The 18246-nt window shown below is 40.0% G+C and overlaps 1 pseudogene; it reads left to right on the forward strand.

The window, feature by feature from the left end:
• Nucleotides 1-6167: 6167 nt before the first annotated feature.
• Nucleotides 6168-7897, forward strand: LOC117369036 (annotated as a pseudogene).
• Nucleotides 7898-18246: the final 10349 nt, after the last annotated feature.

Here is an 18246-nt window from a genome sequence, read left to right on the forward strand (position 1 = left end):
CCGTGATTCTATATCTTGCAAACATTTTCTGTCCTCTTTCTTCTTCCGTGCTACAAAAGCAATGATGACCCCTCTAATGTATGATTTGAATGCGTCCCAAGTTATTTGCCAAGACGTGTCTTCCACTTTATTTAACTCGAAAAAATCACATATATGTTTATTTATATGTTCAACAAATCCAGTATCAGACAGTAGAGAAGAATTAAATCTCCAGGAGTGTTTAACCTTTGGAGGAGTAAGAGCATTTAATGAGAGTGTGATGGAGGAGTGGTCAGAGATAGTTATTGATTGTATATCAGAAGCTTCCAAGTTACTCACTAAAGAGTAACTGACTAAAAAGAAATCAATACGTGAGTAAGATGTATGGGGAGACGAAAAGAAAGTATAAGCTGAATCAGTAGGATGCATCAGATGCCAGGCGTCTATGAGCTTTAGCTGGAAAAGCATGTCCTGTAGTGCAAACCATGTTTTAGACTTCTTATAAGGAACTTTGGATTTTCTGTCTTTATCAGGGCATAAAATCATGTTAAAGTCACCACCCAGCAAGTAGTGAGTAGAGGCATTTGAACCCATCTCGGATGCTAACGTGTCATAAAAGGTAGGGCAATCTAGATTTGGAGCATAAATATTATAAACTTGGAGGTGAGTAGATCCAATAAGTAATAGTGTTTTAAGCCAGAAACCTTACATATCATGAGTAGATGAAATGACTTTGATATCTGCTCTCTTTCTTATTAGAGTAATGACCCCATTTTTCCTGCCAGCTGAAGGAGAAAATAGAGGGGCATGGGCCCAAGATGGAGCTACTTTCAAAGCTTCAACATCATTTAGGTGTGTCTCCTGGAAAAACACTATATCTGGCTTAAATCCTTCAGTATAACGTAAAATCTTGAGTCTTTTTATAGGATTTTGAAACCCCTTTACATTTAAGGAGAAAAAGGTTAATGACATTGAAACGACATATAATGATTTACCAAAAAGAGTCCAATAGTTAATAATATTAGAAACACATACCATTGAATACAAATAAAATAAGAAATATCAATCATCCTTGAGAAAGAAAAAGAAAAATATCTGCATACATATAACTCAATGCACCCTGCAAGAAAATGCATAACCTTGGCAAACAAACTAGTAATACTGTGGGTTAGAGAACAGGGAGATAAAAAAACCCAAGCAACAATGCTTCAGGTGGTGGAGAAGATTTGGTAATGAAAAGCATCTCATAGTAGAACAAAAATCTTTCAATGGATGTGAACCATCAGAATAATATATGATATAAGTAACAGTCACAATACAGAAGGCAAAAGTGTATGACACACCAGTGTATCCTAGTATCCTTAGATGACACAACACCGAGAAATACAAGGAGAGTCAGCTTCAGGTCTTATCTATTGAAGTCGGCTTCACACTTTCAATAAAGTCGGCGAGCTCCACAGGATTGTAGAAGTCCTTAGTCACATTGTTATGTGTGACACGAAAACGTGCTGGATAAAACATACCAAATTTGGTGCCTATATTCTTAAGTTGAGGTCGATATGACAGAAGAAGCTTTCTTTTTTTGGCAGTTTCTTTAGCAAGATCAGGCAATATGATGATCTTATATCCTTCAAAGGTTAACGGTGCATGTAACTTGGCATGTTTCATGATTAGTAAGACATGCTGGTGCTTCAGAAGGGAAACCAGGATCGGTCTGGGATATTTTTTGTGCACTGAGTTAGGCTGTGGCAGCCGGAATGCCCCATCAAATTCAAGTTTAGTGTCATCATCCATGTGTAGTAGTTGCGGTAGAAGTGCAGCCAAGAAATCCGGCAAATCACAGGCTTCCCTACCTTCAGGTAGACCAAGAAGCCTAAAACTGTTTCTTCTGGCATGATTGTCAGCGGCCTCCAACGCTCGTTCAAGCGTGGCGATGCGCGCTGTCTGGTGGAATAATTGTTTGATTGAAGCTTCGTTCACCGACGTACGTTTGTCTAGAAGATCGGTTTTAACTTGAGCTGCCGCAAACTTCTCTTTAATGGTTGATAAATCTGCCTTCAAATCCGTAATATCCTGTTTGGTATCTATGAGTAGTTCACGAATGGAGCGCAGCTCATCTAAAATGGCGGCGGTGGCAGCGTCGTCTGATTTCAACGAGCCCGATTTCACGGGAGACGGCGGTTCCGCACTTTTCCGCTTAGACGGCTTGCTCGACGCCATAACAGGGACTTACAGGGGGAATGCGCCGCAAAGTGTTGGGAAATAGATGCTTTAAAGAGTTAATATCGGGTCTCACCACCGGAGCTCGTGCTTATGCGTCCTACCTCATTGGGCTCTCTAGCGCCCCCCCCTTCTACATTATTTATAAACCTAGAAATCAATTCAATAAATGGGCAACATACCCCCTCTTTTACAAAATTGCACTAAGCTTTTAAGCTTGCGCTAAACACGCGCTAAATGCTAATGTGTGCATGTTATCCTATGGACGCATTAGCGGTTAGCATATGCATTGATTTAGCGTAAGCTAAATCCATGCTAAAATGCTTAGAGAGTCATAATTGAAAAGGACGTCTAAGTCCGTTTACGTCCATCTCACAAGTTGTCCAAAGTTAAAAAGAGCTTAAGACACATTTTCGAAAGATACGTCCAACTTTTTTTCGTTTTGAAAATCATCTGCGAGACTCTCCAAAGGGATCTTACGACATTGGAAGAATGGGCGAAAAAGTGGCAAATGAGCTTCAATGTTGGGAAATGCAAGGTCATGCATATAGGGAGAAGGAACCCGATGTTCACTTACAAAATGGGGGGATCAATGCTAGGGGTCAGTAATCTGGAAAGAGACTTGGGAGTGATGGTAGACACGACATTGAAGGCGTCGGCACAATGCGCCACAGCCTCGAGGAAAGCAAACCAAATGTTAGGTATCATTAAGAAGGGTATCTCGACCAGAACGAAGGAAGTCATCCTGCCACTGTACCGGGCTATGGTGCGCCCGCATCTGGAATACTGTGTACAGTACTGGTCACCGTACCTCAAAAAGGACATGGCAATGCTTGAGGGAGTCCAGAGAAGAGCAACTAAACTGATTAAGGGTATGGAAAACCTTACATACACTGACAGACTGAAGAAGCTGGGGTTGTTCTCCCTGGAAAAGCGGAGACTCAGAGGAGATATGATAGAGACCTTCAAGATCCTGAGGGGCATCGAAAAGGTTGACAAAGACAGATTTTTCAATTTGAAAGAAACCACAAGAACAAGGGGTCACTCGATGAAATTGAAGGGTGACAGGTTTAAAACAAACGCAAGGAAGTACTTTTTCACACAGAGGGTGGTGGACACATGGAACACCCTTCCGGAGGCCGTGATAGGAAATAGCACAGTACAGGGTTTCAAGGAAGACCTGGATAGGTTCCTGGAAGACAAAGGGATTGAGGGGTACAGATAAGAGCAGTGGAAGGTTTAGAGATAACTGTAGAGGTAGGCAATAAAATTAGTCAGGGACCGCTGACCAGGCAATATGCCTGATGGGCCGCCGCGTGAGCGGACCGCTGGGCTGGATGGACCTCTGGTCTGCCCCGGCGGAGGCGACTACTTATGTACTTATGTACTTATGTACTTATCTATTTATACATCCTGCCGATCTGATCGTCCAAGTCACTAAATCATCCAACTTTCTGTCCAAGTCCAAAACGCCTAGAACAAGCCCTGTTGGACGTGGGAGGGGTCTGCAAAGTGATGGACTGCACACCCAGACATGCCACCTAAATAGTGGGGTACCTTACAGGGCACTGCTGTGAACTTCACAAAAAGGGTGCTATGGCTTCTCCTCACTACAGCTTCCTTATAGGTCATGGTGAGCCCCCCAAACCACCTCCAGAATCCCCTAGACCCACTTATATACCACCCCAATAGCCCTTATGGCTGCAGGAGCCACTTATATGCCAGTACAAAAGGATTTTTGGGGTGAATAGGGCAGTGCACATGTTTAAGTATCAATGCAGTGATTACAGGGGCTTATGGGCATGGATCCTTCTCTCTATGGGTCTCTAACCCACTCTCAAGACGACTTAAGCTGCCTCTGTGCTGGACGACTAGGCTTTCCTATGCCAGGCGGCCAGGTGATGATGGTCTGGAGGCTGAATTTTCAAGTTGTGATTAAAATTTTTATGGGGGGGGGTTGGTGATCACTGGGGTAGTGTGTGGGGGGGTCTGTTTTATGTGTTTGCAGTGCTTATCTGGTGACTTTAGGTGGGTTTTTGTGACTTAGATCATGTTTTACATGGTCTAAGTCACAACGTCCAAGTTCCGTCGATCCTGGGTAACTTTCGGTTATACATGCTGTACGACTAAGTCTAAGCCGGCCCACATCCCGCCCAACTCCCGCCCTCAACACTCCTCCTGAAATGCCCCATTTAGCTTTGGTCATTCAGCGGCACTATGAAGGCCTAGGTCATTTAGAAATACGTCCAAAACCCATTTTTATTATCAGCACTTGGACGTTTTTGAGAAATGTTCATCCAAGTGCCGACTTAGGCTGGTTTTTAGATGTTTTTCTCTTTCGATTATGAGCCCCTTAGCGTGTCTTTGTAAAAGAGGGCCTTAGTTTAGGCACCCCAGTGCCACGCGCTTAGTGTGAATTCTATAAATAACATATTGGCACCAAGATTCCTGTATTGAATGCTAACATCTCAGGGTGTGTCAATTTAGGAGAAGCCATAATTTAGTGAAAAAGGTACAATTTCATGTAGAAAATCAACATCTAGCTTTACGTTTTCTGTAATATGTTATTTACCTACCTAGAATTTCTAGGAAATTATGCAAAAATGCTGATCCAACACTCATAGAATTCTATGAGCTTTGGAGTAGCATCAGAGCATTTAGCGCCCCGGGCCGTGGTAGAAACCTCCATCGTGGCTTAGTAAAAGGAGCCCTAAGTTAGGTGCCTCATAGAATTTCCCCCTAAAGTGCTGTTGATACCTGCATAATGTATAGTATTCAATAAGTTACAAGTGTAAGTTTGAGTCCCACTCAAGCTCTGTCCATCTGTACACCCCCTTTGTAAATAAAAATGTTGTAAGGAGGGTATTTACAAAATAGTAGCTAGGTTGAATTTTGGCATTTGCATGACTAATGCAAAACTGTTAGCACTTATGTTAAAGAATAGGCCCCATAATGCCTCACCTTCTTCTTTCCTACTTGTTCTGAGGCAGATGTGGATTTTTAGACCTTAGTGGTCACATGAAGGGCAGCATATTTGGGGGGGGGGGGAGTGATGAGGGAGTACTTTAGTGCATATACATAACCATTCATGCATAGTCATGCTATTTTCTGTTCACCTGCTGGAAATTCCCTCCTTCACAGACATTAAATGCAAAAAGTCAGGAAAAAAATAAGGAACTAAAACAAGAAAAGGATACTGGAAACTTCAAGAAAGGTATAAAGACCATCCTTTTCGCAGACTACTTTAGCCAATAAAACAACTTCGAGGAGACAGTTGGCTAGTCCCACCTCCAGCCCCCCCCCCCCCAAAAAAAAAAAATAAAAAAAATCAGGAACACGAAAGGATGAACACAATAGGGATATAAATAGACAAAGCACAGAAGCCCAGAAAACTAGACTCTGACAAAGATAATATTTCAACGATAAACATAAAACAGATATGTGTAAATAGATTATATTTAGTTGAAATGGCCAAACTCCTTAGAAAATGTGTAAATATTGTGTAGGATGATTTTATATGAAAGTTTTCACCTCACCGTATATACACTAGTGAAAATTATTTTGCCCATGATGTAAGGGTAAACCTCTCCAACAATCTGAGGCTTTTTCTTTTGCTTGTAAAACTGCTTTGGTGCATAGCTGTGTTTTGCTGTTGTGCTAATAGAATAAGCTTTGGTTTTATTTAATTGCTCCCTCAATTGTGCTTACAAGGACTTGGAGGACTGTCCAATACATATCACTTCACCAGGGCAAATTATGTTTCAAAATATGGATCTGTGAACTTATCAGTTGCCAACCTAATGGTACACATAGGTGATATTTTGTAGTGCCCCTTAACGGCAACTGTATTGGGAAGAGAATTGAATGTCTGTACACCATTGCAACTCTAACTATCAGCCAATTTTTTATTCTGCACATAAGAGAAAATAAATTTTGTGCCAAAATGCTTGAATGAGAGGGTGAATGATATGTATTATTTGGTATGTTAGGATGGTATATTTAACCACAAAACACAAAGCATAATTGTCAGTCTTATGCTGTTTGTATCAGAGCTGAGCTTCATATGGATTAAAAAATACCCTAGTAGCAACTTTCTTAATTAAAGATGATGGATAGCCCCTTTGTTTAAAATTAGAGTATAAGGATTCAAAATTAACCTTATATTCATTCTCACTGCTGCATATGTGGTGATATTGTAGAAACTGGGAGTATAGTATACTTTCATGTGCTGAGGATGCATACTTGAAAAACATAACAAAGAATTCTTTGAAAGAAAATAGAATATGTCATTCCACAAGAGTGCTGTATAATTTGCCCTTGTAAGATGATATATATTGGACAGACCTCCAAGTCCTTGTATGCACGACTGAGGGAGCATAAATCTTGCTTGAAAAATAAATGAACTTCTAAAATCATCAATTTGAGGAACTATATTGTTATATTATTAACCAGATCCCAGATTCAGAGCGTTGGGGCAATTTGAAAAGAAATTTAGGCAAAGATAATAAAAGTGGATTTATTTTTTTAACACAGTAGAGCCAAGTGGTTTCAATTCTAAATTAGAATGGTCGCACTAGGACGACACTGTTATCAAAGCTTCTTACACATCATAAAGATTATTTTGCCAAACTTGCAGTAGATGCTGTGCTCAGATTGAAGGGCTCTGGGAATTTAGATGCCATTCATGTTATCAAGAAGTTAGGAGGGAGCCTTACAGAATCCTATTTAGATGAAGGTTTTTTTATTACTAGATAAGAAGATTGGAGTCAATCAGCCCAAAAGAATTGAGAATGCTAAGATCCTTATTGCAAATACTGGTATGGACACAGATAAAATTAAGATATTTGGCTCCCGTGTAAGGGTGGACTCAACAGCAAAAGTTGCAGAAATAGAGCAAGCTGAAAAAGAAAAGATGAAGGAGAAGGTGGAGCATATCCTAAAGCATGGGATTAACTGCTTTATCAACAGGCAACTGATCTACAACTATCCTGAGCAAATGTTTGAAGCTGCTGGTATTATGGCTATTGAGCATGCCGACTTTGTTGGTGTTGAGCGTTTGGCTCTTGTTACAGGTGGTGAAATAGCTTCCACCTTTGATCATCCTGAAATGGTTAAATTAGGAAGCTGCAAACTCATTGAAGAAGTTATGATTGGGGAAGACACGCTCATTCACTTCTCTGGAGTAGCAATGGGTGAGGCCTATACAATTGTCCTATGTGGAGCAACTCAGCAGATTCTCGATGAAGCAGGGAGATCCCTGCAAGATGCTCTGTGCATCCTTGCTCAGATCGTGAAGGACACAAGAACAGTCTACGGTGGAAGGTGCTCCGAGATGCTGATGGCTCATGCTGTCACAGAGCTGGCTAACAGAACCCCAGGAAAATAATCTCTTGCAATGGATTCTTTTGCTAAAGCACTGTGAACGTTGTCAATTATCATAGCGGATAATGCTGGCTATGACAATGCAGATCTGATTTCTCAGCTGCAAGCGGCCCACAGCAAAGGAAAATCAACATATGGACTTAATGTGCAGAACGGCACAATTGGAGACATGGCCAGTCTGGGGATAATCGAGAGCTTCCAGATGAAGAGGCAGGTTCTCTTGAGCGCTGCTGAAGCAGCAGAAGTGATTCTCCGTGTGGATAACATCATTAAAGCAGCACCAAGGAAACGTATCCCAGGCCACCAACCTTATTAAACTCAGCTCAGTACAAGTGGACCAGCTCTGACATTTCATACTTATAGTAAGGGAAAAGTAGAAGTGGAAGAGGAAAGCAGCCTTTTAGCCAGGGGCTTGCCAATTAACTTATTTGGTATCGTGTGGGAAAAAATTCAGTGTTCAGGTGTAGGAAATTTCTTTTTCTGGATTTTTGTTGTTGTTGTTACTTTTACTATGCCCTGAAATAAACTTCCATCTGTAAATGTAAAAAAAAAAAAAAGAAAAAGAATGGTCAGCTTATGTTTAATTGGTGAATGACATGATGAATGGATGACACATTTTTTTTAAGGATGGAGTGGGCAGTAGGGCAGTGCACAATCCCTTTAAGCATCAACTAGGGAAACAGGGCTGCCTTATTGGGTAAATGCTAAGGTGCTCCTATGATGACCACTATCATTGAGAATGGATTGTACATTTTGAATTGAATCCACCATATCTGTTAAGTGGACAAACTTCAACCTTTTTTTTTTTGCATTGTTTTGTAGTATGGCAATGGATATTGATAATAAACATGATGACAGATAAAGGCCAGATGGACCTTCCAGTCTGCACATCTGCAGCATCCACTACCTCCTCCTCTCTCTAAGAGATCCCATATGCCTGTTCCACCAAAATGCCTGATAATGCTTACTGTCATCAATTGGAAGATCATACCAAGGACATGTTTTCCTTGTGTATGGACAATTTGGTAAGAGAATTATAGATTGTTATGTTGCTTTAGACCAGGGGTCTCAAAGTCCCTCCTTGAGGGCCGCAATCCAGTCGGGTTTTCAGGATTTCCCCAATGAATATGCATGAGATCTATGTGCATGCCCTGCTTTCAATGCATAATTGGAACTTAGACAGAGTTAGGCGCCCTTTAGGTGTCCTTAGAACACAGACGCGAGATAGGCGCAGATTTAGGAAATAGTCACGTCTAAGTTTGTAGATGTGGGCGTAACATGGGCATGGTTAAGGATACGCACCACATAGATGCTAGTTAGGCGGCAGAAGGCGTCTAAACAGTGTGGAAAATGTAGGTGAAGGAAAAGCTGGTCTAAGTCTAGTTTTTGCTTCATTTCAATGGAGTTTCAGCTTTCTTAGTCGAGACTTCCTATAGACACAGATTCGGTGTGTTTTCAGCTTTCACAATGATATTTCCTATAGTGAATTTGAATATGTTTGTTTTTTTTTCTTCTTTCTCCCTCCTAATAGATTTAATAGGCCACCATATCAATAGAGCACATCAATATAAACAGATTGCATGGAAAACATAGTACTTTTCTGCCCAAACAGTAATATGATTTACTCATTACATCACCTTTGGCTTTCCTGCTTAAAAAGAACCCCCTTTTTTCTCAACAAACAGTGCTGCAATCAGCTCTTTCTTGAAAGCATAGAAAGAACATGAAAAAGATATCATTATTGCACACATTACTTTATTTCTCAGCGCTTAAAAAGAGAAAAACCAGATACAGACCTTAACATACATTTTCCCTCATTGTAAAATGGAGCTCTTCAGCTTCACAAAACTGACCTCATTGTGAGATCATCAAGCTGCACCTTCAAGGTAGTATGCCACAATTAAAAGATGCACTGGGTATTGAACTCACAACCTCTGTATGATCAGCACAGGACTTTAACCCATAGAGCTACATCAGCTTCTTCGCAGGTGGATCTCAGTGCCCTTTCATATAATAGTTGACTGATCTGCATATATATCATCTGATTAGCTATCATATCATAATCACCACAAAAAAAGCATTTCTGGCTCACCAGGTTAATGTGCCTTGTTGCATTCTGTCCATCTCAAACTTCCTGGTTCAAATTCAACCTTTACTCATTTTAACAGCTTCCTATTAGCTGTCATAAGAGGGTCTAGAACTCTAGATGGTGGACTTTGCCGTTTTTAGCAGCACATTTCCCTTTCCAGGCAAACTTATTTTCTCCTTCCCATGGCTAGGACATCCCAAGCTGTCATGGGAGGAAATATCTCCTCTTACAGAAAGATGCCATTTGTGGCTCACCAGGTTAATGTGCCTTGTTGCATCTTTTCCATCTTCTGAAGCTCTCCGGTTCAAGTCCCACCCTCACCTTTACTCATTTTAACAGCATCCTAACAGCTTTCATAAGTGGTGTTCATCAGCATTTTGCAGTTTGCAGACACAGGTGCATCAGTTATATTCATCTTCTTTCTGCTACAAGCCATTGTGGTAGGAATGGATTTCCTTCTATGCAATATCTGCACAGGGCAACAGATAGATGAGTTTACTAAAACTTCAGAGGGCTTGGACAAGTATTGAAGGAAGGTACATGTTTTTGAGATGTACTCTAGAGACATTCGTGTTGGTATATTCAGCTTGGCTGTTTGTGGTTTCATGCTTGAGGAGTGTGTGTTGGGGTAGGGGAAGGGGGTTTAGGAAGAGAGAACAGGCTGCTTTAGACATCTGAGAATTGCTGCAGATCATTTTAAAGATCAACTCAAATATGTTTAAGCAAAAGGAATGGCCAAAGAGTTTGAAGGTTTTCTGGTAGAAAAATGAATATCAAATATTTGCTAACCGCACTCAAGACTTGAACCCCTGACCTATGGAAGATAAAAGTAGTGCCTTAAGGCATAGAGCTATAGAGGGAACTTTGTTTAAAATTTGGTAACTGCCTCTATAGACTAAGCAGATGACAAATGGCTTGTAGTAAAAGCTTTGAGAAGGGAAGGAATTGATTAAAAGTCAGGACATGTGTGTTTGCCCAAACCGCACCTAAAGCACGCCCAATAAGATTTAAAAGTTTTCTGGTGGAAAGTCCAAATGTTGCCTATGACATATGTCTTGACCTTTTCCCCCTTTTCTCCTGATTTCTGGTTCCCAGGTCTGTTCAAACTGAGTTCAGCACAAGAGCTTGCACCTGGACAAAGCTCAAATACTAAAACAGACAGAATAGGTAAGAATGATGTACTGAAACCTTTGTTTGCCCTTGTGATGAATTATCTACATTTTCAAAATACTAACATGTTTCACACTTTTTTTTCCTTGATCAGGATAATTGCACACATGCGTACTTATAGCTATTCTAGGGTTGTAAAATGAAAATGTCAAAAAAATTAATGATGCAAAATATTTTAATAAAATCCAAAATCTTATTTTTTATTAGATATCAATATTAGATCATAAGAGTACTCAATTAATTGATTAGTAAATCAATTGAGTATCATTTTGCATCAGAGAATTATTACAGAAGCCAAAAGCTGGCCTTGCTCATAAAAAATTCCAACGTTTTACCAGTTACACGTCCATATATATCCTAAATGACGATATTCCTTCTTTACAATCCATCTGCAGTCTAATTGGTTCACATTATTTATTCCCATATAAGGCTAGCTTCATATAGGCATGTCACAAATTACATTCTTATATCTAAAGTTACATTCTCACATTAAGCTTACATATTTTATAAAAAGAAGAAATACATAGACAAATATTATAATATACTTACAAAACTCCTCAGATTCTATATCCCTTCCTGTAAATATCAGTGTCTTTTCCTGAGATCTTTGTCTCACAAAGACTGCACAAAGAAAAGATGGAAAAGAGCAGGTACCCCTCCCATCAAAATTCTACGTAGAAAAAAAGTTGCTCAAGGTCAGAGGTCAAACACCATCTGTTGCCTTATCAGGATCTCTTCAGGATTTCAGATATATGAAAATCAAAGTAAAATATATTCCTAATCTAATCTATATTGGTTGTTAACGTATTACCTATAGCTACCTAAGAAAATTTCTATTATGTAATTTTTCCTAACTTTCTGACAATTAATTTTGGATCAATTCATACCATGATACACATGTGGTTTAGATTTGTCCTTAGCAAACTCAAGTCATGGCAAACCAGGGCCCCCTGGTATGTGGATACCAGGTCAAAAGCCAACTTCTGTCTGCCTACATTTCCCTGAGGATTGGCCTAGTTCAGGCTGGTAACTCTAACACAAAGAAGCTCTATAAGAAACTTAAGCTTCCCATCTGGGGTACATTTGATATGGTAGTCATCAATCACAAAAATGTCTTAGCCTGCCTCCCTATATCCGTCAAGCACATGACATATATCAAATCCATATGGTAACTTAAAATTCCTGTTTTTAACTTTTTGTATTTCTGATCATTTTATTCCAGCCTATCCAATTTTTTTTTATTCATTTATAGCTACTAATCCACATTCTCACTTGCTCTTGGATTAGGCCCTATCTATCAACAGTTTTTCTAATTAGTAAATCCTGATGCAATGTGAGAAAGTGTAATAGCTGAATTTTTTTTATTTCATGTTTGCTCACTTGTACCTGTCCAGGTAAACTAAGCTGGCCCTACTCAGAACTACTTAAGGCATAGGACAAGGTCCTGATCCTTCAGAAGGGTGTAGTTATAGAAGATTTTCTGAGAAAACAGTCAATTGGTGAGTTTTACAAAGGTGCACTAAATCCATGCATGCGCTAACTACTAACGTGTGTATAGGATAACATGCACGTGTTAACCTTTACCACACGCTAAAAGGGAGCAATGATAGACATTTGAAACATGAATCAGGGTTTTACCCTGGTAGTGTTCATTACACCATCTCATGGTTCTGAGCTCCTTCAGGCAGTTTATAAAGTGGTTTTAAGTTTATAGTGCTCCTATTTGTTGTTTTTGATGAATGTTTCACCATTTTGGGACACTAGTTTGTAAATTTTTCACCCAATAGTGACTTAAAGGGATCAAGTAAAAGACAGGCCAGGAATTGAACTCACATCCTCTGGAAGATCAAAACACCGCTTTTATTCATTGAGCTACAGCACCTTCCACTCCAGTTTCTCTGACTCCCCTGTCATATCATAGTTTAATGATCTGCTACGGTAAAATCTTCTTAGCTATCATCTCACAGTTGTAAAAAAAAAATTAAATAGAAGTGCAAAAGTGTTTCACTAATTCACAACAGCTTTCTTATATTTTAAACTTTGAATTAAGTCTTTTTGAAAAAAAAACTCAAGGTAAGTAAAATTTATCTTTCTGAAGCAGAATCTTATCTTGCTAAAGCCGGGTCTGACGTGTTTCGCCAAAACGGCTTCCTCAGAGAACTCACTTCAACAAGTTGACAATCAAAAAGAGAACAGCATTCTTCAAAGCTCTCCTCACTTCTCTAATATCCGGTTCATGTGACAATTTTTTAAACTTATTGCATAGATAAATACAAGTATACCTACATATAAGAAAACTTTTGAACCCCCCCAAGTGGGAGTAAAAGTGCATGTGCTATTTCATATAAAGTTTAACAACGTAATCTCCATTAAGGACTATATTCTTAGTCCAGCGTGTTTCCAGTCTTTTCATATTGTAGTAAAAATAACTTATGAGAAAAACTGGAAACACGCTGGACTAAGTGTATAGCCCTTGATCGAGACTATCCCCCTCTTTTACTAAGGCATGCTAGCCAATTTAGCGTGCACTAAATGCTAACACGTCCGTAGAATGCAATAATTAGCACACACTAAATTGGCTAGCGCGCCTTAGTTAAAGACCCCCTATGTTTTTAACCATATTTTCAAACCATCCTCAAATCTCTAGTGATAGTGGGAGGAGGATATGCTCACGGTCAGCTATTAGGCAAGACAGCTTTTGAGTGGGGTGGCAAAGGGCTGCTACAATCAAAGCAAACAATAGTTCTGACAGTCCTACAAACTCAACAGAACTATATTTTTGTCCATAGAAACAGTAGCCATTTTCCAAGTACACTTCTCCCTCATTATTCGCGGGGGATAGGGGCAGAGCCAGACCGTGAATTAAGAAAAACCATGAAAATCTTCTCGGCCGGCTCTGACCCTTCTGCCTTCCCCCCGGCATCCAGGCCTTACCTGTCTAGCAGGCTTTCGGGGCAGGAGCGATCTTCCTACGCTCCTGCCCTGTGCAGATCGCCAATAGGAAATGACTGACTTGAGTTCCCGTAATCTCTCGAGACTACGACGGGAGCTCAAGGCAGCCATTTCATATTGGCGATCTACATTGGGCAGGAGTGTAGGAAGATCACTCCTGCCCCGAAAGCCTGGTAGACCACCAGGTAAGGCCGGGATGCTGGGGGAAGGCTAAACTATGGGTGGGGGGTGTTTTCCCCCTCCCCAAAAAATTGCGAATATGTGAAATCGCAATTGCCAAAACCGCGAATGGGGAGGGGGAAGTGTAGCCCATTTAACCCAGATAAAAAAGCTTTTGGAAATTGCCCTCATTATATATTTATATAAGAAATAAGGCTTAATAAATGTGATATCTGATTATACAGCACATTTTTGCATAATTGTTATGGAGAGCTTATACTATTCTCATACCATATATCCCATGCATTACTAAATAGCATAGGAGGCAGCTATGCTGGTGCCAGTGGATGCTGAGCCCCCCACCCTACCCCAACCCTAATATTGAGCAAGTTCCTTTGTTGTGTCCAGGGAGAGGTAATTTGCATTGTTTAGCCCAAACATTTTGAAATGTTTGTAGCTATGCCAAGCAGTTTGCTAAACCAACTCTATATCCAGAGGAAATCTCACTTTTCATGATTTACAACTGTTTATTACAAATTTGTGAACAAGTAATTTACTGCATGCAGATAGTTGAAACAAGAGTTTTGCCCAGGTAGGGTGAGTCTTTTGCAATTGGAAGCTGATCCAGATTGAAGGGGTAGATGCTGAATGATTGAAGGGACGGATATTCAATTACTGCAGAGATGGTTGTTGAGTTTTAGTGAGAAAATGATATCTGGCTGACTGAATAGATTCTGAGCTTCAAGGTAGAATGGAAAATGCCTTACCAAGGACGGGGAAGAAGAGAGAAAGGCTGTGAGTAGCCTGCTCCTAACCCCAAAATAGAGAATTCTTCCCTGGAGAGAGGGGTACAAAGAATACATATAAGGCTAGGGGGCTGTAGCTTAACCAACAGAGTCAGAGGATGTACCTTGAAGTGATGCCTGAACCTGGAAACCCTCCCAGTAACTGCACAATATGCTCACATGCAATATTTGACCTATAAGAACAAAAATGATAAGCTCTAGAAGGAAGTTACAATATGCATACAAAATTTGGAAGGCAAAATATGAGAGTGTTGAGATGATCATGATTACTGAGTTAGTTATCAAAATCTCACAGAGGTTTGCCTGGGAGCCTTAAAGTTAATGGGGGAGGGGGATGTTTGAAGGACTGAAAATTCATCTGATATCCTTGCACTGCTCCAGAGTAGGGTTAGTTCAGGAGAGAAAAATTACCATAGAAATGTTTACTCAGAAATTTGAACTTTTGTACCCATGGTATGTGTGTGTGCATTTTAACTTGTGCTTTTGTTTTCTAGGAAAAGAGGTGACAGTATTCATGCAGAATCAACTTTATTTGGGGAGTGGGGCGGCAAAAGCAATTTTTTCAGCCCAGATGGTGCATCTAACAATGTGACTCAAAATAGCCCTACTTTGAAGTTGAATGAATTTGAGGGTCACAGGTTCAAGGTTGGCTACAAAAGAAAAAAGCTGAGAGATTCTGAGTGAGAAATATGATGGAGTAGATAGGATATTTTTGGAAGGCAGAAAAAATAAATAAAATGCTTGTGCTCTAAAAGTCCTAATTATAATATTTTAAAAGGAAACTGTTACAGAGAATTGCCCTTTGAATTTGTACATGCAGGTCTACACATACAAAATGTCCGCTTTCCTAAATTTCCCCCTGTGGGGATAATTTTCAAAGCCATGCCCGTGAGCAAAAATAATGGTTTACTCATGGAAATAAGCTATTGGTAGTCACACCTGATCTATTACTACTACTAATTATTTCTATAACTCTGCTAGATGTACGCAGCTTTGTACATTAATACATTCAAGAGACAGTAGAGCTTACAATCTAATCAAAAAAACAGGACAAGTAGGAGGTTACAGAGTTTCTTCAGGCATGATTACTTAACAAATGAGTGGGGGTTAAGAGTTAAAATCAGCCTCAAAAAGGTAGACTTTTAGTCTAGATTTGAAACTGAGCTTGATGTACTAACTCAGGCAGTCTGTTCCAGGCGTATGTTGCAGCAAGTGAGAAGGAATGTAGTCTGGAGTTCGCCGAAGAGGAAAGAGTACAGATAAGAAAGACCTACCCCATGAAATGAGTTCCTGGGGAGGGGCAGAGAATATAGGGAGAGACAAGAGAGGAGAGATATAGAGGACCTACAGAGTGAATGTACTTGTAAGTCAATAGGAGGAGTTTGAACTGAATGCGGAAATGGATAGCGAGCCAATGAAGTGACTTGAGGAGAGGATTGATGTGGGCATGGTGACTCGGGTAGTATATGCTGAGGAAAGTGAGATCGTACTTTCATCATTCTCACTTCGTTGTCCTTGTTCAATCCACCATCCTCTCTAGACTGGATTATTGCAACTCCATCTATTTAAGCCTAATTAAAAAAAAACTCCATAGACTTCAGCTAATCCAGAACGCTGCGGCCAAGCTTATTTTCGCTAAAGGCAAGTTCGACCACGTCTCCCCAATCCTGTCCAAACTTCACTGGCTCCCAGTTCACTCCAGAGTCCTCTTTAAATGTGCCTATTTAGCTTTCAAGATCCTACATGGCATCCTCCCTCCCGTTATCCCACTCTTCTGGAACTCCTCTAACCTTAATTCCACTAGATCCTCCCAAAAACTGAAACTATCATTCCCCTCTGCAAAAGGTATATCCCGCGTAGGAAAACTAGGAACATCCCTCCCCTTTAGAACCACAGAACTCTGGAACAACCTCACATTCCCGCTCAGAATTTCTAGCTCCCTCCAATCCTTCCGCAAACACCTGAAAACTTGGCTCTTTTCAAAAATCTAACACCTCCCGCTCTTTGGTACCCTGTCCCTCTTTATCTTCCTAGCTCCTTTCCTATAACCCTTCATTGTAGCTCCTTTTCAACCTAACCCTGTAAACCGTGCCGAGCTCTATGCTTGTGGAGATGGCGCGGTAAACAAACCTAAGTTTAGTTTAGTTTAGTTTTAGTATATAAGACATGCGGCAGAATTTTGAATGGATTGAAGGGGAGAGAGATGGTTACGTGGACCTGTGAGAAGCAAGTTGCAGTAGTCTAGGCAAGAGATGGTAAGGGTGTGGATAAGGGTATTGGTAGTATGCTCAGAGAGGAAGAGTCTGATTTTGGAAATACTATAGAGAAAGAAAAAACAAACAAACAGGTTTTGGTGGTCTGTTGGATTTGTGCAGAGAAAGAGGAATCAAGGAAGGCCCCGAAGTTGCAAGCTAGTAAAATAAGGAGGACAAGCAGGTTAGACTAGTTAGACTAGGATTTTATAAAGCAAAAAGTTAGATAAGGATTTTATAAATTAAACACCTTCTGACCAATATTCAAAGCGAGTTAACAGCTGCTGACTGGTTAACTCGCTTGTATATGGCTATCCAGTCATTTTCAGTAGCACTTAACTGGTTAGTGATGCTGAAAATGACCAGTTAGCATCAAAGTGGAAGCTGGCTATGGCCAGAGATATTTCAAGGGCAGAATCCAGTTAGTCCCGATATTGAGAACTAACTGGCCATGTTTGATGCATAAGTAGGACTGTATAAATAGTTTCCTCTCTTTGTGCGCTAGCCCAAGGTTGGTTAAGGCTGAATATTGACTTAACTGGGCATGTGTTAGCCAGCTTTTATAAAAATAAAAATTCAGTGTCAAAGGCTGCATAGGGCCTGGCATTAAATTTCCAGTTTTAGCACCAGTGGCAGACAGAAAAATACTGTCCACCACTGGCTGAATATTGAAAGGCATTATTTTTTAAATTATTATTATATATTGTTTAATCACAATTTTAAAAAATACAAGATACTGTAAAAGCAAATCCAAACAATGTCCCTCCCAAAACAGGTCATATGGCCAGTCACCATAAGCAATGGAAATACAGTAAATAGAAAATGTAGGATATATTTATTTTTAGAGTTTAAATCCCCATCGTTAATAGGGTATCCTGTTACAGTGGCTTTAACACTTAAATCTGCTTACACAGTAGCCCATATTCTATCAATCTTAACGAGGTAAGATTTCTGACATTTTGCTCTGATATTTATAATTGAAACTTAAGTTTTACCACCAAAAAGACTTACTCAGTCCATCTGCTTTTTTTTCTAATTTGTGAGAACCGTTGGGAACATTATTGCAAGCAATGTATCTGCATCTTATATTGCCACCTGTTTAGTTCATGCATTAATGTCTTCTGAAATATGCAACATCCTTTTAATATCTGTCCATATGTGATCCCCAAATGGTCAGATGGCAGGGCAGTGATAAATCATGTGTGGTAAATCTCCTTGGTCAGTCTCACAATGCCAG

This window comes from Geotrypetes seraphini, chromosome 1, assembly GCF_902459505.1.
Source record: "Geotrypetes seraphini chromosome 1, aGeoSer1.1, whole genome shotgun sequence".
Lineage (NCBI taxonomy): Eukaryota > Metazoa > Chordata > Amphibia > Gymnophiona > Dermophiidae > Geotrypetes > Geotrypetes seraphini.